Here is a 21,899-nt window from a genome sequence, read left to right as displayed (position 1 = left end):
ATATCCCCAAATTAAAAAAAAAAAACTCAGTTTAGGCCGATTTACATTCTTCTACATATTTTTGGTAAGAAAAATTGCAATAAATGTATATTGATTGGTTTGCACAAAAGTTATAGCATCTTCAAAATAGGGGATAGATTTATGGCATTTGTATTACCGTATTTATCGGTGTATAACATTCACTTTTTTCCCCTTAAAATCAGGGGGAAATCGTGGGTGCGTGTTAAACGCCAATTTCCCGCTGATTGTGGGGAAAGGAGCGTGCGGAGCCAAGATACAGAAAGCTGAGTGTACTTCGGCTAGTCTTGGCTCCTCTCGCAGTCCCGCCCACCTCCACTAATTGCGAGAGGAGTCGAGACTAGCCGAAGTACACTCGGCTTTCTGTATGTGGTCAGCGCTCGCTCCTCTCACAATCAGTGGAGGTGGGCGGGACTGCGAGAGGAGCTGAGACTAGTCGAAAGTACATTCGGCTTTCTGTATGTTGTCGGCGCTCGCTCCTGTCCGCTCAGTCGGCACCAATTTTAAACCAGGCCAGTGCTGCAACTAGACTAGCAATGTTGCAAAGGCACTGGGCAAGGCTGCAAAGGCACTGGGCAAGGCTGCACTGGGCAAGGCTGCACTGGGCAAGGCTGCAAAGGCACTGGGCAAGGCTGCAGATGGACACTGGACAAGGCTGCAATGATGGACAAGGCTGCAGATGGACACTGATAAGGCTGCATTGATGGGCATTTAAATGTAAGTTTTTTCCTTAAACTTCCCTCCTAAAAGTGTTTTTCCTTAATATTCCCTTCTAAACTTGGGGTGCATGCTATATGCCGACGCGTGTTATACGCTGATAAATACCGTATTTATTTATTTTTTACTCATAATGGCGGCTATCTGCGATTTTTTATCAGGACTGTGACATTGCGGCAGACAGATCTGACACTTTGACACTTTTTTGGGACCACTGACATTTATACAGCAATCAGAGCTAAAGATAGCCACTGATTACTGTATAAATGTCACTGGCAGGAAGGAAGTTAACGCTGGGGGTTATCAAGGGGTTAAATGTGTTCTCACAGCGTGTTCTAACTGTGGGGGAGAAGACCGATCGGTGTTCCTATATACTAGGAATACACAATCTGTCTCTCCTCCCCTGCTAGAACATGGATTTGTGTGTTTACACACACAGATCCTAGTTCTGGCTCTGTCTCGATCATGGGTGTGCGGTGGACATTGCGACCACGGCAGGCATGCACACCTCTAGAGGCAGGTGCACGCCCCCTATTCCCCTTTAAGCAACTGTTGTGAGTGTGGTCTGGAATCTTAATGATAATAAATATTGGGAATTCTAATTAAATAGAAGTTAGTGTTTTGGTGAATGGTAAATTATAAATAAAAGGGAAGTGTCTGACTATAAGTACAGTGGATTTACAGTGCCTCCAGACAGTTACGAGACTAATTAAAAAAAAAATTGAACTTTGTTCAGACAATCAGTAACATACCACAATTAATTACGGAGTTTTGTTAATCTATGGGGAATTCTTACCAATGTATAAATATCTCCCAATCAAATTAATAAGTAAATATTTAGCGCATGATTGGATAATAAAATCAGCAAAGCTTCCACTCATTTCAGATCTACCCCTTAGATTTACAGCGACTGCACTTCCAAGTGCACTTTCAGTGCAAAGTGGATTTGCCTTTCGCAAATAACCCCCATTATCTCTTGCTACTCGGAAGACAATTTTCTGCCTTTCACCGAAAGAGAAAAAAAGTCAAAATATGTCTTGAGGAGCCAACAGATAGGTATCAATTTGAAATAAGTCTTAATTTAACAGGGCTACCAGGTTTTGGCAATAAATAATTTCCCTGGGACCAAAATAGCCAAATTTCACCCACACATGGCTTCAACACACGGCAGACAAATAATGTGGAGCAACTATTAAATACTAAACTACCCTTCACACAGTACTTGATAAGATTAAAATATAAACAGTAAAATATAATTCTTATAATTTTGTGAAGAAAAAGTTGATCAATATTTATATGGTCAGTATCTCACCACTGTTTAACTACTTGCCCTATAAAAAGATAGCTACACCGTGGGCCTTAATTGCCAGATGGGCGTCCATGGACGTCCTCCCGAGCAACTGGTATGAATACTCCTTGGCTGAGTGTGTCATGAATTATGAAAATTTTTATGTGTACTGGCCATGGCATCACATAGCCCAGTGACAATCACTCTCTGGCTGCTAGATTAGGTCCTGCAAGCTGGAAAAACTTTGTGAAGGGTGCAGCTAAGAGTGGCATTGTTATGTAAGGGACATCGCAGTGTGAGATTGACCAAGCTTTTGTCAGGAGTGGGTGCGAAGTGCAGGGATCTGATATGCACTTTCATCACACCTGTCAGTTATTGTTTTGGGCATGTAAGTAAGAGGAAAACCCTATAAAATTAGAAAAGATGTCCCTATTGGAAGATTACCCCTCTATTCCTGTTCTGGTGGGAATTTATTTAAATCTCTGTGATAATAGTAAACAGGACAGTTAAAGGGTTTTGCCCCTAGTCATACCACACACAATATATATATATATATATATATATATATATATATATATATATATATATATATATATATATATATATATATATATATACAAAAGAACAGAAGCAAATGCTTCGACAAAATGAACCCCCCCCCCCTTCCTATTCCTGACTCCGCTCCATTTTTTGTTTTTCACAATAAGATGTAGAGCATGGTGTATATATAAAAATTGGTGGTAATAATCACTAATTTGACAGCATTTGGCTATTGCACTCTAATTTTAGTAAGGTATCAGTCAGTATTTTGTACCATCACTTTGGCATTCTGACTGTATCTGATTGTTTGCAATAGCATTTCACACCCATTCTAGTTATATGGTCAATGTAGATTAGTTGCCATAATAAAATTTTATTGTATCATATATTTAGTATTGTTTATTTGACTTATCCTCTAGCTGAGCACTAAATTACAGAGTTTACAACAGAAGGTAAAGACAACAAAGCATTTACTTTCATAGTCCATACACCTCAGTAAAATCATTTCATTAGTACACTTACCATTTATTGTTTACAGTTAATTAGGTAACACATTAGCAGTAAAATGTGTTCTAATTTAATTACTGCAATATGAAAATCAAGGGATAATAAAGGCAGATCACCATACACAGGACTATATTATTGCCTTCTGTGAGAGTTGTGGTAACCAAAAGGCAGCCATTCAATTCTGCAGTTGTATATAAATATTTCATGCTATGGGTTCACTTGAAGACAGAAGTGTGATGGATATTCCATTTCATGCCAAAAAAATGGTAACAATCAAATGTGAGTCCACCCCACCTGCCATGTAGCTGAAATTTCATCAAAATGAAAATCAATGGACTGGCAACAAAGTATTAAACACAACCAGTCTAAATTAGCAAATTATTATAGCTTTGCCAAAGAATTCTGTGGATGGGATAAGTGAGAGACAAGCACATTGGTCTGTTGATTATAGCATAAAATGAGGAAGGAGGTGGAGAATAGTATAAATGTTTGCATGAAATATTCTGAAAACATTTTTACGAGGGTAAATGAGAATTGGGATTTTTTATTTCTTTATGCTTTAGGCCCCTTTCACACTTGTATGACTTGCCCTATGTATGTATGACTTGCTCTACGATTTGGGACCGCAAAGTCGCATCACAAGTCGTTCCCCATGATTTCCAATGACAACCATTCATATTAGTACGACTTCAAGTCATGCCGGCTTCAAAATAGTCCACTACTTTAGACCAACTTTGATGAGAGTTGCACAGGCATTCCCTGAAATCGCTGCAAAAATTGCGGTAAAATTGAGCGACTTTGAAGTTGTGTTAGTGTGAAAGGGGCCTTATGCCGCGTACACACGTAGCGGACTATCCGGCGGACTTCCCGTCGGACTGTCCGCCGGACTTTCCGAACGGGCTACTTGCCCACACACGGCACTTTTTCAGCGGACTATCCGCCGTACTTTTGAAATGAATGGACTCGCCCACACATGCGGAGGAAAGTCCGCTCATTTTGAGCACGTCTCCAGGTAGGCGGGGCCAGCGACGTCTCCTTCGCGTCGCATCCTCCGCTCACAATTGCACGGACGTGACATGCGGCGACTTATATAGGGACATCACCGGATGATGTCCCCACCTATTATGATGTCACATTCCCTCTGGTGATGTCCCTATATATGTCGCCGCACTTCGCGTCCGTGCCATTGTGAGCGGAGGATGCGACGAGGCAACATCTGAAGAGAAGAAGAGAAGAACAGAGGAACAGAAGAACAGAAGGTGGCGACGACAGCGGTGACAGAAGACCGGACCACCACCTGTAAAAGTGCTAGAAGAAGGCGCGGTGGCCCAGCAAGAAGAACCGAAGAGGGGAATGTAACTATGAAGATGTATGTAATTCAGCCTTGTAACCTCCTTGGGTATAAATAAAGAATATATAAAAAAAAAAAAAAAGAACCGAAGAGGGGGACAAGACCCCCGAAATTGGAAGAAGAGGGCGACGGCGAGGAAGAAAGCCGGGCTCCTCCGCTAGCAAAAGAGCTAGCAGAAGATAGCGGAGGAGTCCGGCGAGAAGACCCCCAAAGACGGAAGACCCCCGGAGCTGTGCAATAAACTATTTTAACCCTTGTGTGTTGTGTTTTTTTTCCTTTTTTTTTCAGGTGAATGGGTAGGGGTACATTGTACCCCATACTCATTAACATAGGGTGGGGGGCCGGTATCCGGGGGCCCCCTTATTAAAGCGGGCTCCCGGATTCCGATAAGCCCCCCGCCCGCAGACCCCGACAACCAATGGCCAGGGTTGTCGGGAAGAGGCCCTTGTCCTCATCAACATGGGGACAAGGTGCTTTGGGGCCTTCCCCAAGGCATCCCCCCATGTTGAGGGCACGCGGCCTGGTATGGCTCAGGAGGGGGGGTCGCTCGCTCGTCCCCCCCTTTCCTGGCCGGCCGGGTAGCGTGCTCGGACAAGGGTCTGATGTGGACCTCGGGGGGACCCCCACGCCAATTTTTTCGGCGTTGGGGTTCCCCTTTAAGTCCATACCAGGTGGCGGGGCCAGCGACGCATCCTTTGCGGGCCCCGCCTACCTGGAGAAGCGCTCAAAATGAGCGGACTTTTCTCCGGGCGGGAAAAGTAAGTTCATTTCAAAAGTACGGCGGACTGGCATACGCACGACCGGATTGTCCTCTGAAATGCAAGTCCGGCGGGAAGATTGGAGTGCAAAACTAGGGGCAGCACAGTGGTGTAGTGGTTAGCACTCTCACCTAGCAGTAAGAACGTCACTGGTTCAAATCCCAACCATGACACTACCTGCCTGGAGTTTGCATGTTCTCCCTGTGCCTGCGTGGGTTTCCTCCGGGTACTCCGGTTTCCTCCCACAATCCAAAGACATGCAGGTAGGTTAATTGACTTCTGTCTAAAATTGGCCCTAGTATATGAATGGGGACCTTGGATTGTGGGTGTAGCAATGTACAGGGAAAAGGGACAATTGTAGACACTCACTCAGGTTGAACTGGATGGACTGGTGTCTCTATTCAACCTAACTAACTATGAAACTACTTTCGGGTAAAAAAAGTCCGCCGGAGGCGGACTTGAGTTTGCCGGACTTTTCCACCCGATTGTTTGATCGTGTGTACGCGGCATTAGTGGGGTTTTTCTAGGTTTATATGTATTTGATTTGATATATGTGTTGGCTTTCTGTGAGCAGCATTGGAAGGGACTACAACTATATTTCATTACATGATTTTTCTTGTAGAACGACAAATACTTTTCTTTATTCTTGTAAAATTATTTGAGTTATTATACCTCGGATTGGTAAAATGATTAAATATTCAAGAATGTGTATCTGTATAAACATAGCCACCTCAGAGACATTTGCTATGCTGTTGTTTAGTTGACATCAGAGGGAGAAATTTTCTGAAGGACAGTCTGGGAGGAAGGAGATGGAGACTTTAGCCTGCAGTCGCAAGAGGTACAATTTAAAGTAGTGCAATGTAAAGCCTGACTTAAACCACTACTTCAGCACTAGTTCTGTGAGATTTGTAATGATCTGATAAGACTTCAGTGCTACTTTATGAGAGGGGCTGTCCATGTCACAGGGAGAAACAATGATGTCATATACAAAAGTTTAGCCACTTACGGACTGCCTGCTGCAGTTTTACGCCGGCTGTTTGAAGGAGGATATCGTTGTTATCCAAAAGAGAAAGCTGCGCTAAAACTTCTAAAATACCAAAATCATAATATGGCATAATGTATCCTATTTTTTGCAAAAATTTCAAAGATTGCAAAATGGTGCAAAAATCAATAAAAAAATTATTTTAAAAATATAAACAGTCCAAGAAAGAGGGGAGAAAGACAGGATGATGAATCTCAGTCCATTTCAGTGACTTCATAAAACACCCTTCAAGTATGTAGCAGGTGCACCCAGAGGAAAGAGGTTTATCCACCACCAAATTCAGTGAGGCTTACCAGCTGCCAAGATCTCTTTTTTAAGGAGATCATACGAGCTTGCAAATAGGACAATCACTCCTGGTCCCTTTAATAGGCTCTGCTGGTGTCTCCAACTCCTGTACCCCCTTCTCAGAGCGTCTCCCGTTCCACCACAATCATTTAGCAAGACAAAAGAGAAAGGCTCCCATAGCGTAACTCCATAAAATTTTAATTCAAACACAATAAAATAAAGTGACAAACTCACGAATTTCCAGCGGAATATAAGCGTGTATAAAATCACGAGCCGGCCGGCTCTCTCCTGTTTACACTGCCCGCCCTTCCTGGTTAACGTGGAATTGCGGTGACGTCAGCACGCCGCTCACCCAAGCTAGCTGCCATAACCCCGGTATCCCCTTCTTCAGCAGGCGGTCTGCTACAAGATAAAAGTGGTCTCTGCAGCAGATTCACCTCAAGATTACTGTTATCAGCGGTGGAAGAGGGCCCCCTCCGCTGTGATCCGATGCCCTCCGCCGCTTATTTGAGCCGTCGGCAGTGGCTGTTCTCCTATCAGGTATGAAGACGAGTGGAAGGGGAAGATGGAAGGGGAAGATGGCCCCCACCCGTCTCCATACAATTGTTGTTGGTGGAAGTGATGTCAAAATGTCACTTCCGCCCACAGCTCTTAAAGGGCTATTTTTTTTAAATATTTTTTTTTTTATTGCATTTTAGTCTAAATATGAGATCTGAGGTCTATTTGACCCCAGATCTCATATTTAAGAGGTCCTGTCATGCTTTATTTTTTTTTTAAAAACCAGTGTAAAAAAAATAAAAGAAAAAGTAAAAGAAAAAGAAAAACTAAATTTTAAATGCACCTCGTTCGACGAGCTTGCGTGCAGAAGCGAACGCATACATGAGAAGCGCCCGCATATGAAAACGGTAGAGTGAGAGCAATAATTCTAGACCTCCTCTGTAACTTAAAACATGCAACCTGTAGAATTTTTTAAACGTCAGATATTTTTATGGGTAAAAGTTTGTCTCCATTCCACGAGCAGGCATCAATTTTGAAGCGTGACATGGGTATCATTTTACTCAGCATAACATTATCTTTCACAATGTAAAAAAAATTGGGATAACTTTACTGGTGTCTTATTTTTTAATTGAAAAATGTGTATTTTTTTCGCCAAAAAAAAAGTGCGCTTGTAAGACCACTGTGCAAATACGGTGTAACAGAAAGTATTGCAGCGACCGCCATTTTATTCTCTAGGGTGTTCGAAAAAAAATGTATAATGTTTGGAGTTTCTAACTAATTTTCTAACAAAAAAAAATGTTTTTAATTTGTAAACAACAAATCTCAGAAAGAGGCTCTGTCCTTAAGTGGTTAACAAGCAAATGGTTAATCTTTCACTTCTTTCAGGCTCAAGTAGTGCTGATACTATTTACATTATAGTCTATGGCAGTGAAATTGTGCTGAATTCCTGAAAAAGTAATAAATGAACTACTTCTCAAATCGTACTACTTGAAATCATACAGTATCTATTAAGACACTGCCATAGATATACATTAGATACTACTTCAGGTACGATTTGTAAATCATATGTAGTGCCTGAAGTCTTACTGGTGTGACCGAGGGTTCAGGGAGACATCATACTGAATTCCTTGCATCCATCCTTCTGGTTCACTAAACATTCATGTTCCATATGCTATGTGGCCCTAGGGCCATGTTGGGAATCACACATTGTTGAGAGGCCCCTCTGTCTCCAGTGGTTCCAGATCTAGTCCTCAAAATACCCAAGTCCCATTAAACATGGGGGCCCAGGTTACCATGCATGTACACCTTTTCTAAAGGCAACAAGCAGGCAGACCCACCTTCTGTAAGCCAGCACTCATTCCTGACCTGAACCAGTTGCAATGTAAACTTTCCTATGTATTGGCCATATTGTAATTTTTTTGCAAGGTTACCTGACTAGACCAACGCTTATGCCTAACTGATGTGTACGTATTCCCACCAATCAAATCAATCAGTCTGGCTTACCTAGGCTGATAGTCTTAATCCCACATATCACAGAGGCACCATCACTGTCACAAAATGACACTTCATTCATGTCTGTGAATAGCAATAGTGCCTAACAGTGACTGCCATTTATCCAGTGTGAAAAAATGGCAGTCACTCCACTATGTGTGAACTTTTTTGATGGGTTTTAGGCCTCGTGTACACTCCAGCTGCTAAACTGAAGTTTCGGAACAGTTGGTTTTTTTTTCAGCAGCCCAAACTCTCCTCTGTTATCTTATGTATACATGTACACTCAGTCCTTTTTAGTAGTGTAGAGGCAGTAGAGGTTACAGGTATTTATTGAAAGCAGAAAAATCGTGTTCAGGACTGTAGTTTACTGGCATTTCAAATGCCAAATACTTGTAACCACTTTTTAACTGCGGTAAACCAGCGTTTATGCGCATTTGTGTTTATAAGCGTTTTAAGGGGGAAAAAATTCCTGCAAATTTTTCAACATATATAAATGTTGAAAAAAACACAAATTTCTCCACATGTTTGTTGCGTACATCAATAGATGAGTCTAGTGGCGATGAACTCTTGTCCTTCCACGCAATTTTCGACGTCTTCGGAGCCTTAACAACATCACCATCAGGAGTATTTCCTCACACATGCTCATGATAGGAGCCATAGTGAAAATACAAAAGAAAAGACAGCTATCTACAAGCACACTGCTCTCTCAGAATGGCTGAAATAGTTAACAATTTTTCATGCATTGTGGGCATTTGGGAGGGTCTCTTGAGGTTATCTTTAAAAAACACTTCTAACATTCAAATGCTCCTAACTGCTGTTAAACTTGCATAAACTCAGTATGTAAAAGCTGTAAAAAGGATTTTTCACTGTTGGTTTTCAGCTGTCGGTTTCAGAAGAGGTTTTCAACTGCCTTAAGTACATGAACCCTAAAGGGCTTTTTCACACCATGTGCAATGACCTTCTTCTGCATTGGATCAATGCAGGTCACTGCAAGGGGATCATAGAAAACAATGGTTGGCTGTGTGCCTTTACACAATGCACATGAACGTATGTAAATGCATGCAACTCAACTGAAATGATTGATATAAAAAACAAATTGTTTCTAGCAGTTTGAACCTTCTAGGGCAAGGGGGAAGGAGATCCGATGCACTGGAGGCTGTCTGTTCCAAAAGCCCTTAGTGAAATGAATAAAACAACAATAATAATATCACTTGGGAAAAGTCCAATAAGCAGACTTAGTGGCAGCCGCTGGGGAGGAGCTAGAAGTGATTTTGCAGGGGAGACAAGAAGAGAGGCCGCACCATCTAAGAGTAGCAGTATGAGACTTTACTAGCCGCAATATGTGAACAACTTACAAGATTATAGTAGGTATGTTCGTCAAGTGGGTCAATCATCGCTGTGCGCGGCCAGATGGCCTGTACACACGGGTGCAAATTCAGATGGAAATGGCTTGATCGAATTATGTTTTCGGAAAATCCGATCGTGTGTGGGCTCTATCGGACTTTTTCCATTGGAAATTCAGATGGAAAAAGTTTGAGAGCTGGATCTAAACTTTTCTGACAACAAAATCCGATCAGACTTTTTCCAATCGTTTGTAGAGAATTCCGACGGACAAAGTACCACGCATGCTTATAATAAATTACGAGACGAAAGCTATTGGCTAATGGCCTCTACGTAGTCCCGACGCACGCAACGAATGTTACCGCGTTCAGAACGATTTTCCCAACAACTTTGTCCGACCGTGTGTATGCAATACAAGTTTTGGCTAAAATCTGTTGGAAAAAATCAGACGGATTTTGTGGTCAGAATGTCCGACCGTGTGTACAGGGCATTAGATGAAGGGTCTAGTATGAATTTTGGGGGGACCATTACGCTATTTTTTTTATTTGGTGCAGGGTTCCCCTTAATTTTTGTATAAGACATGGAGGGCCTGGTATGGATTTTGAGGGGACCCCACGCAATTTTAAAAAAAATGTTGGTTTGGGGTTTTCCTTAATATTTATACCAGACCCAAAGGGCCTTGTGGACTGGTGGGGGGGGGCCATGCTGTTTTTTTCAATGAGTTTTATCTATATTGCTGAGACCCGACAATACATTACAGCCGCAAGTAGTTTTAAATTACAATATTTCCTTTAGAAATTTCATTTTGCTGTGGTACTGTTCTAAACATGGCAAAATGCACCGCTTTGCAGGCATAATATAGACACCCCCAGGCATCATATTTAAAGGAATATTTCATTTTTATTGTTTCACTTTAAGCATTAAAAAAATCACTGCTCCAGAAAAAACTTCAGTTTTTAAAACTTTTTTTTGCATTGATACATGTCCCCTGGGGTAGGACCCAGGTCCCCAAACACTTTTTATGGCAATAACTTGCATGTAAGCCTTTAAAATTAGCACTTTTGATTTTTCATGTTCGTGTCCCATAGACTTTAATGGAGTTAGTGTGTCCGTCCGAGTTTTTTGCCTGTTCGCATGTTCTGGCGCGAACCAAACCAGGGGGTGTTCGGCTCATCCTTAGTGGTCGCTACAGCACCCATCTATATGCACATCCATTTCTACAGGAACATGTGTGTTGGGAATAGTGCCTTACAAATCCAATTAAAACGAATATATATTAAATGCAATACACTGCAGTCCATTTTATGCCCTGTATGGTGTGAAAGGACACATAATTGGTTTGTCTTCTACTTAAGCCCAACTCTAGGCATAAAAAATAATAATCTTTTGCAGTAAAGCTGTGTCTGCACTGCACAGGTTAATAGCTAATTTTGTCTAGGGAGGAGGATAAACAGTTTTACTTACCTAATTCTCCACTCTCCCAGCAGGTAATGCTCCCCCACGCTCCAGCAGTGGACTGTCCCTCAGCGTCAGCATTAGCCATGCAGCCCTATAAAACCTGCTTTGGTCTTGATGACATCAGGATCCTAGACCACTAGAAGAGAATCAGGTAAGTAAATCTTTTTTTTTTTATTCCCCTAGACCAAAATGAGCAATTAACCCTTGTAGTGCAGGCACAGCTCCATTGCAAGGGATCTGCTGTCAATCAAATCCAGTGACATGAGAGCGGGGGTGGCGCCAAGTCCAGCTGTCTATATCAATTGATGCAGCAATGGGACTCCGAAGCAAGCCTGCACGGGTGCCCCCTGGGAAAGCGGCTTTCCAAGGGGGGTGCCCGATGAAGAGGAGGGGCCCGGAGCGCCAATGGGGCACCCCAGAAGAGGAGGATTAGGGCTGCTCTGTGTAAAAAGATTGCACAGAGCAGGTAAGTATAGACATGTTTGTTATTTTTATAAAAAAAAAAAAAAGGGTTTACAGCACTTTTAACCACTTTCCATCCAAGCCATAGATATTTCTCACATGCATGTTAAAATCAGCATTTTGTTTACTAGAAAATTACTTTGAGCTCCCAAACATTATACATCTTCTGAAAGCAGAGGCCAGAGAGATGTTTTTGCAATTTTTTATGTTTCACAATATTTTGCACGACCTTTTATCAAATGCAATTTGTCAGATAAAAAATACACTTAAATGCATTTTAGTGCACACAAACACAATATAATACTATTTTTTTCTAAAATATAAAGGATGATGTTGCGCCGAGTAAATAGATACCAAACTTGTCAAGAAATAACATTTGTATGCCTGTGAAATGGCAACAAACGACGGTACCTAAAAATCTATATAGGCAATGCTTTAAAAGCATTAGCAGGTTACCAGTTTAGAGTTAAACATGAACTATGGTACTACAATTTTTGCTCTCTTTCTGACCCAACACCTTACATGTGTGGTGAAATCACAGTTCGCATACGTGTGCGTGAGCTGCATCCATGATCCTGGTATAACCACTCCTCATCCAGGATGCTGGATGGGAAGCGGTTAAAGTGCATGCCAATCCAAAAACTTTTCAGTAGCTTTAGATAGAGTAGGCTAAGATTAGAATTTCTGCTCAGTTTTTACTGCTATTCTGGGCTTCCTTAGAGATTGAGGGGAAATCGCTCTTACAGAACTCTGAATAGAAGTAAAAAAACCTGAGTGGGGTTCTAATAAAAAACGAATGCCGCGTACACACAACCGGACTTTTCGACGGATTTGGTCTGGCTGACAATCCGACAGACTTTGCAGCTGAGGTCCGCCAGACTTTCAAACGAATGGACTTGGCCACACAGATCACTCCAAAAGTCCGACGGATTCGAACGTGATGACGTAGGATAAGGAAGTTTATAGCCAGTAGCCAATAGCTCCCCTAGTGTCGGTTTTAGTCCGTCGGACTAGCACACAGACGAACGGCTTGTCTGCTAAAAGCCGAGTCTAGCGGACAAATTTGAAGCCAGTCTTATTTGTAGGTCTGCCGGACTTTTGGGAAGAAAGCCCACACACTATTGAATTGTCCGACGGACTCTGGTCTGCCGGAAAGTCCGATCGTGTGTACGTGGCATAAGGAAAAGTGTTTTGGATGGACCTATGCTTTATGCCAATAGTACGTTAGACCACCTGAATGTATAAAGTAGCTGTGCCAAACTGTGTGGCTGCATAAAGTAGATTGTGTCAACAGTTAGTTGTCATGTTCTATATTTTTTACATAAAAAAAAAATCTAATTAACAATGTCTAATGTATAGTAGCATTCATGATATCATAGAATGCTGTGGATAATTATGCTATCAGCTTACACTTTGTGATTCATCAATGAATAAATTGTAAAACTGAGTCTACCATTTCAGGAAGTGCTGTATTTGTTCCTGATGTTACAGATCGCTGTTATTATGTTTCTATTATTATATTAATTCCTCTTTCCATTTGTCTAAAATTAAACTGTTAGGTGATTTCTGAGTAGGAAATCCCAAATTGTTCACGTGAAAGCTGAAAGCTGCTTCCTTCCTCTTTTTAATACTGTATATTCCTAAAGTAATAAAAATCTGGGGTGTTTTTACATGCAAAATATTCCCTATTGTAATGGTCATGTAGATGTATCTGAATAGATTGTACGTATGAATAACAGGCAAGGAACTGATAAAATTATACCTAAAACAATAGGGGCATGATCACTTTGCTGTATTTTTGTATTTTTTCAATAGAATTTGAGCAGCAACAACCCTTCAAGCTAAAGATGCTTATACATTCGGAAAATAATAAAATTTTGCAGAATCTTTAAACTGGAACTACAGTGCTAGCAACAGGTTTTGCAATCTGCTAGACTATTATTCCATTTGTTTATCCTAAGTGATGAACAAGAAGGAAAATTAGAAGAACTACTGTTGGACCTCTAGAACATAGATGAGTAACTGGATGAGCAGAATGGTGCCATCGTAAAAACCTCATAGATATTCAACAGTAAAGATGATCACTCAAGTCCACAGGGTGAGGGTAGGTAGGCACAGCATACTTGTATATTATGGCATACTCAAAGCTTCACCACCAGTTTCCCACCAGGGTTCTCTTCAGCCCATGCGCATCTCTTTGGCCCATGAGCACGTTGTCCGAAAGATACCAGAAATGGGTGCAAAGTAAAACTCTCTGCACCTCCAATATGGCTCTTACAGGTCAAGGTGGGCTCAACAACCAAGGTGCTGTTAATATATATATATATACATACACCATCCACCATACTGTTGAGTATGGTGGATAGGTATCCAGAATAAAGTCACAGAAATCGATGAGCACACATGTCTTCACTTTCTCCATTTTGAACTTGAGTACAGGGATTACCAACTATTTAGCACTGAGTGTACAAAACCCGTAAAGTGCTTATGCACCATTTTCAGTGCTAAACATCTGGAAGAGTGGCTCAGTGAGGTGATAATGTTTCTGTGTGATCACTCCTTCCATATCAAGTCGTAAAATTTTGGGACTCCCCTCCTTATTGTTGCTTAACCAATATGGAATAATGGTTCCCCATGAGAAACGCTTATCTAAATTTATCAGACTGCTAAGATGAAAGTACTGTCAGTACAGAGCTCATGCATTGGGATTCACTCTGACATGGGGCAAAGAAAGACATGGACCAGAGTGAAATAAGGCATATATGTTAACCAATGTTTAGTTGAATTATTATTTGCAATACTACATGTATTACATGATGCTCTCAAAAATGTTTTTGTGCTCCTGCTGTAAATACCTTGACTGGCATTAGCTAAAGAATGGGAAAGCTTCACTTACATTAAAAGAGTTCTGGTTTAGAACTCTTTCAGTCTTAAATAATGGATTTGATCTACTAAAAGAGTAGAGGCCATTTGCTTAGTACCATGAATGTTCACGTGACACATTGAATGAACTGAAGCTGTTTTCACTTTAATCATCCAATCAGATTCTAGCATGAGACACGTTTCCCTAATTTTCCTTGCTTTGGATATTTAAAATGAATAAAGCTTCATGAATTTACTAAGCCAACTGAACACTCTCATTGTATAGTGAACTTTACAAGGGCAATATTCTATCCCTCCAAAGCAGTTACAGGTAACATCAACATAACATTTTCACAAATTACGTTTTTCTAAAATTATGACGGGGATTCTGGTATGTGACCAATTTAGATATTTATTATGCTTATTGAAGCTCTTTTTTTTCACTAATTTTATTTTAAATACCCATCAGTACTTAGTCTAGCCACAACTATTTTTCTATATACATTCTTCAGCTTGTTAAAAAAATTAACATGGTGTTTTGATATGTTCAATAAGAGATCATTATTCATACTAGATTCTGTTTTTTTTTTTATTTTAAATAGTATTCATCAATTTTAATTGCAGATTTAAGTCTTGATTCAGCCAAGTTTGATTCTTATGTGGATTATGCTCTCATATGAAACTGGATGTAACATCTGCAATCTCCAGCAGGTGTGTGTAATGATGCAATCTGTAAAATACAGCAAGAGAACACCCTGGGAAAGTAGGCTTGGCTGAAATCCCAATAAATATTACATTCCTTAAGGTATTAATCATCATATTCTTTGCTAATTCTCAAGACAACCACAACCCAATACCACTAACACTTACTATTTTCGGGAAATATATAAAAAGTACACAAACAGATTTTATTTCTGTTTTGCATAAAGAAAACCTCAAATTGAATTTAAATATATTACAAGTATGATGATATTATGTAATATACGACTCCAGTCAGAAGCCCCCTTGCACCCCAGTTCACCTCAGAACCTTCCGTGTAATTTTTAGAACCACTTTTAGAATACATGCATTTTAAGGCACTCTTTTCATGAGGTGAGCAGTCTTCAATATTAAAGGAATCATCACTAATGATAAGACAACAGCTCCACCCTCTACAGTGTTGTACTGTGAGCCCATACTGACATGGTAATGCACCCCTAGGCAGGGCCGTTGATAGAAATCATGGGGCCCCGTACAGCCTACCTGACAGGGCCCCCTTCAGCTCCACCCCTGGTCCCTCCTTCAGCCCCCGCCCCTGGCCCCTCCCCAGACCCCACCTTGAAACAAAGCATTGACAACACGGGTGGCACTGTCTGCAGCACATTAAGGCATGGGTGACACTGTCTGTAGCACATTACGGCATTGGCGGCACGGGTGGTACTGTCTCTGCAGGCAGCACATGCGTTATGGGCCATAAGGCATGTGCTACTGACAGACAGTGCCACCGATGCCGCCAATGCCGTAATGTGCTGCAGACAGTGCCAGCCATGACACTTATGGCATAACACATGTGCTACTTGCTGACAGTGACACCCATGCCGCCAATGCCATATTGTGCTGCAAATATTTCCCTTCCCTCCCGCCACCTAGTCTGCAGATAGCTATCTGCAAAAAAAAGTTGGTAGTTGAGTCGGACGGGCTCTGATCGGCTGTGGCTTATAATATTAATTATTTTTCTGCTCAGCTTGCCCGGGCCCCCCTGCTGTCTGGGCCCGGTACAACAGAGCCAGTTGTACTGGCCTATCAGCGGCCCTGCCCCTAGGGGGGTGTGTCCATGACAGCCTGGGCTCACAGGAAGTGGAATGACACTAAGCTAGCACCTTGCTGAATGATGTGTCTTATTTAATTAGCTCTAAAAAGTGAATATTACATTTTTCTTTGGTAATCAAACTCAAAAGATCATTGTCACACTGCTACACACACACAGGAAAGTAGCAGGGTTAAGCAGATTTAAGGCTGTTAGACTAGGGCTACTTCTATGATTTTTACAAACTCAGTTGCTAAGAGATGAAACAATAGGCATACAGTGGTATAAGCTGCACAGAGTGCATGCACTAGCAATCGACTGCATATAATTGAAGCATTGTGTAATAATGCAAGATTAATCTTTACTATATGTTACTTCTGTAGTTTACATAGGAAGAAGCCATGTGTTCCATCCATTTAATAGTTGATTGTTGCTCCTAGCTTCTGATTATTAGGCATTTAAAAGTGTGATTGAGATACTAAAAATCTCTTGTGTATCGCTATCCTGAGTAGGGATGGTCCCAATCTTCGATCTTCACATATCACTTTCATAATCTGGCCGTTTATGACAGAAAGGTCATGTTATGTTATGAGAAGCGGAGAACATGTTCTCTGCTCCTCATCTCAGCTACATAAACTGATGCAAGCCAGAGATCAACCATGATTCTGAGGATCATGCCTGATCTCTGTTTCATAAATGGACACCTTAGTTAAAGAGCAGTTGGTTTAAAAAGCACTTTTTGGTTTTAGCTAAGCTAAAACTGCTCTTTGTGTTTTATGTAATATTTCCAGTGGTTTTACGCTGATCTAAATTGCATGTTCCTACAATAATTATCTTTTCTGAGAAGGGTACTGGCACTTTTAGTGGCGTAGAAGCTTCAGCATTACAGCCAACAAGAAAATGAATCCATCGGGTATGCTGTCAGTTAAAGTAGCGAAAAATATATTTTACGAGCAATATTCTATAGTTTTTGGTTGAAAAATACTGACTGCCAAAGCACCAAATGATGAAATGAACGACATAAACAGCATCTGGAAAATATGGTCAGAGTGCACACAGACTTCTCCCTGGTTATAAAATCACCAGATTATGACGCTCAAGAAGTAGTGAATGTGTAACTAGATCAAAAGCCTAAGCTGACCTAGTTTGCCATCAATGTAATTGCTTATTTAGAATCAAGAGAAACGAAAAAAGATCTCATGACCAAGAAATAATAACTTAAAGTGCATAACATGTATAAATAGATAATTCTTGTGAATTTAGTTGCTGAAGATTAAAAGAAGTGCTATATAATTAAAAGACTGAGTACAAAAGCTAATTTCATAAAGTTGGTCAACTTCCTGAAGATGTCCAATCACAATGAACCTGTTCGAGGTTTGATCTACGCGCTGACGAAATTTCTGGCAATGTCATATACTCCTGTTGGAGCACACGCTTGTTTGCTATATATACACAGCCACAAACAAATTTTTCCTCCCTATGCAAGTCATACATACCCAGTGCCGGTTCTTATAGGCACCTACAAATGTTAGCATGAATTTCTTACAATATTTTTGCGTGTCTTAATAAAATCAAATGGTTTTATGATATGAGATCCTCCTTGGTATTTTATTTGCAGAGAAGGGCTCATAGGAACAAACCATTGAAGACTTAGGAGTACCCCCCCAAACAAGTGTTACTGACCTAAGGAGCAATAGTAGGTCAACAAGTTGTGGTGAGTATCTGTCTGTATGGGAACACTGGAGGCACTGAGAATTGGAGCACCTGTTTTGTTTACAGTTGCTCAAGCACTCTTTTATCTGTTTTTTTTTTCTCAGATTTATTTACTTTTAATATGATTACTTAGCCTTAACCCCCAAAGTGGTTTCAATATCCTAACCAGACGTCATATGACGTCTCCAGGATATTAAGCCGCTGCGCACCCTCGGGGGCACGCATGGCAGCAATCTAATCTAGGTAAAGAATCTCCGACGGAGACTCTTTACCACATGATCAGGTGTGGCCAATCACGGCTTATCATGATGTAAACAGGAAGAGCCGTTGATCGGCTTTTTCTCACTCGCATCTGAGTGACGCGAGTAGAGGAGAGCCAATTGACTGCCTCTCTGACAGGGGGGTCTGTGCTGATCGATTATCAGCGCAGCCCCCCGAGGATACCCACACTGGACCACCAGGGACGCCACCAGGACCACCAGGGATGTCCTGGTGATTACAGTACATCAATGCCACCTATCAATGCCCATCCATGTGTATCCGTGCTACCTATCAGTGCCCATCCATACCGCCTATCAGTGCCCATCCATGCCACGTATCAGTGCCCATCAATGCCGCCTATATGTATCCATCAGTGCTGCATATCAGTGCCACCTATCAGTGCCCATCAGTGCTGCCTATTAGTGCCCCATCAGTGCCATATATTAGTGCCCATCAATGCCACCTCATTAGTGCCACTTCATTGGTACCACCTCATCGGTGCCCATCAGCGGCACCTTATCAGTGCTCATCAGTGTAGCCCCATCAGTACCAATCAGTGAAGGAGAAAACTTACTTATTTACAAAGTTTTGTAACTGCAAAAAAATAATAATTTTAGTCTTTTTTTATTTGTTTAGCAGAAAATAAAAATCCCAGAGGTGATCAAATACCACCAAAAGAAAGCTCTATTTGTGGGAACAAAATGATAAAAATTTAGTTTGGGTACAGTGTAGCATGACCACGCAATTGTTATTCAAAATGCAACAACGCTGAAAGCTGAAAATTGGTCTGGGCAGGAAGGTGTATAAGTGCCCTGTATTGAAGTGGTTAATGTTATTTTGTATTGTCTGTCTGTTGTGGTCATGCTTTATATTTTGTCTATGAAGATTAAGAACAGCAAAGTTTTTTATGAAATTAGCTTTTGTTTAGAATCAAGTGTCTTGTTACTAACATAGCACTTTAGGTATGAAGAGAGTAATATTATCGATGTCAACCAGTTCTGGATAAATACAAGTTTTTAGCTTCCCACTCCAATACTAGTAAATAGATCGACCACGACCAACTTTAGCTGTTACCATCCCTACAGGCTCATCAAATATATGTCTGTTTTTCAGTCCAGAGAATTAATAATTGTTCTTAGTCCATGTAACTGGGGTTGAGGTGGATGTGTGTACTATTTTGGGGTGGATTTACTAGAGGAAAATAGACTGTGAACTTTGCAAGTGCAGTTGCTCCAGAGATTAGTAAATGAGGGGAAACTCTCTTGACTTCCATCATCCAATCATAAGCAAGCATTCACCCATATGATTGGGTAATCTTTGCAAAGTGAAGCTTCACCTCATTTACTAAGCTCTGGAGCAACTGCATTTGCAAAATGCAAAGTCTATTACTCTTAAGTAAATCAACCTCCCTTTGTAATTAAAGTGGATCTTCAACCCCCCTCCAACGTTGTCCTACTGACACCTGCTTCTTTTCTGCTAAACCCCCTCTGTCCCACTCCACCATCTTTTTCTGTGACATCTTCGGTAAGCTGCTGGCTTTTCCGGGTTCAGCTGGTGGCTTCCTGATGACACACCATCTGGCCCCTCCTTTTTCAATGAAGGACGATGATTCATGGGATATGTGACGTACATATCCCAGGCTGCACAACGGGAAAAGTGCACTTCATTCGCCTAGGCAGGTGACATGCATGGGGGGTGGCCAAAAAGTTTCTCATAATAAAGTAAACAAAAAAAAAGACACTCCAGTTGTTCAAAGCTGAGAAGAGGAGTGATAGACAGGAAGCAACATTCGACTGAGGGTAAAGATCAACTTTAACCGTGTCCCTCTTTCTTATCTCAGATAGAGGGAAAGTATTCATGCTACAGTGTCTATAATAATTTCTTCCATGTTAGGTACAAAGCAGACATTTTGGTTTATACCCCAAATCCACATTAGGATTCCTAAATGACGTAGATGGATTTTTTACCCAGCCCCTCCACCATTGTCTCTCATTACTAGCTCTCTTTCTTGCATCAGTTATAAGAAGGAACTCAATTAAGTTTCCTTTGCCATAGTGTATTGATAATACTCAGATAACTGGTACAACTGGAAGCTTTGTCATTGGCTGTTCTACTCACAGTAACCAAGGGATCTGTCATTATGTGTGAATAAGTGCTTTTAAACAGGTACTCATACCTAAACATGAGAAGGACATGGCCATATGCAGTATTCTCTTCTGCATCGGACCAACCATAGCCTTATGGCGCTTACACACGACCGGTTTTCCCATCAGAATAAACAAAGGTTTTTCTGACTGAGTTCCAACGGAGTTCCGCTGAAACTGTCTTGCGTACACATGATCACACCAAAGTCCGATTGTTAAGAACACGTTGACGATGAGGCATACACGCGATGCGTGTACGTGGCATTAAAGGAATTATATAGTGTCCTTTAATGGATATGGTCACAGGGTGATTCTATTTACAAAGCATTCAGTGAAAACATATATTTGGCCATAATACATAAATCATATTGCAAAAGGAATGGCTTCCAGCTGTGGATGCTTCTCAGAATTCAACAGAAAAACTGTTATTTCCAGCCACCCAGCAGTGATTATAGTCTTTATAGGCTTTACAGCAAATTCCATCTAGCTTTTATTGGGTTAACCTTACTGTAGGAGCAAAAAGATTTAAATAATGCATTAGTGTACATACACATCCACTGATACATGTTGTGACCTCTGTTTGAACCACTTGTTCCTTCATGCAATTTTAAAACTTCTTGGTTAGAATTAATCTGCCATTTGCCAATCTACTTTCCAATCCACTTTCTTTTTTCTTTGTGAAAATGACTGTTACAAATCTCTATACATGACGTCTGGAATTCCCTCTTGCCGTACTGGCAGTAAATGGCGAAACTCTTTTCCTGTGTAATGTTACATAATTTCTCATGAAACAGCTTTCCCAGTCAGAGATACATGTTATTATGTGGAAATGATTATTGTGCTACAGGCTTGTAATGGAATGAATGTCTACTGCGTTGATTCCAGGGAAATTCATCAATGGCTTCATGTTTAATTCACAAACAATTTTCCAAAATGGAAGTGAGTACTGTAGAGACTACATACTATCAAATTACACCCGACTAAGGCTATCAGGAAACGTTCAGGTTTAGAGATAAATCAATACCGATTATCCTATATGGAATAAATTCAGTGCCACTGACAGTTATGCAGTTGTTATATTGTTAGTTGTTTTTATTTATATATATATATATATATATATATATATATATATATATATATATATATATCAGTATTGTTTTGGTAGAGGAAACCTTTTTAGGCAAAGAAGCCCACTGGTGTCGCCATAACAGCGCATTTGGTAGCTTGGCATTGTTGGCATTGGCTTTTGCCAGTTTAGGCCTAACAGTAATTTGTGTTACGTGGGATAAATTGCCTATGCAAACTTAACTTAGAGGGCTCTATTTAAAAGGTATGCTTCCCTTAGCCATTATGAAAGTGGATGTAAACCCGCTCTCA

Source organism: Lithobates pipiens, unplaced genomic scaffold (assembly GCF_037356315.1).
Source record: "Lithobates pipiens isolate NorthernLeopardFrog02 unplaced genomic scaffold, aLitPip1_a1.2 Scaffold_8, whole genome shotgun sequence".
NCBI lineage: Eukaryota > Metazoa > Chordata > Amphibia > Anura > Ranidae > Lithobates > Lithobates pipiens.
This window is presented reverse-complemented; position numbering follows the sequence as displayed.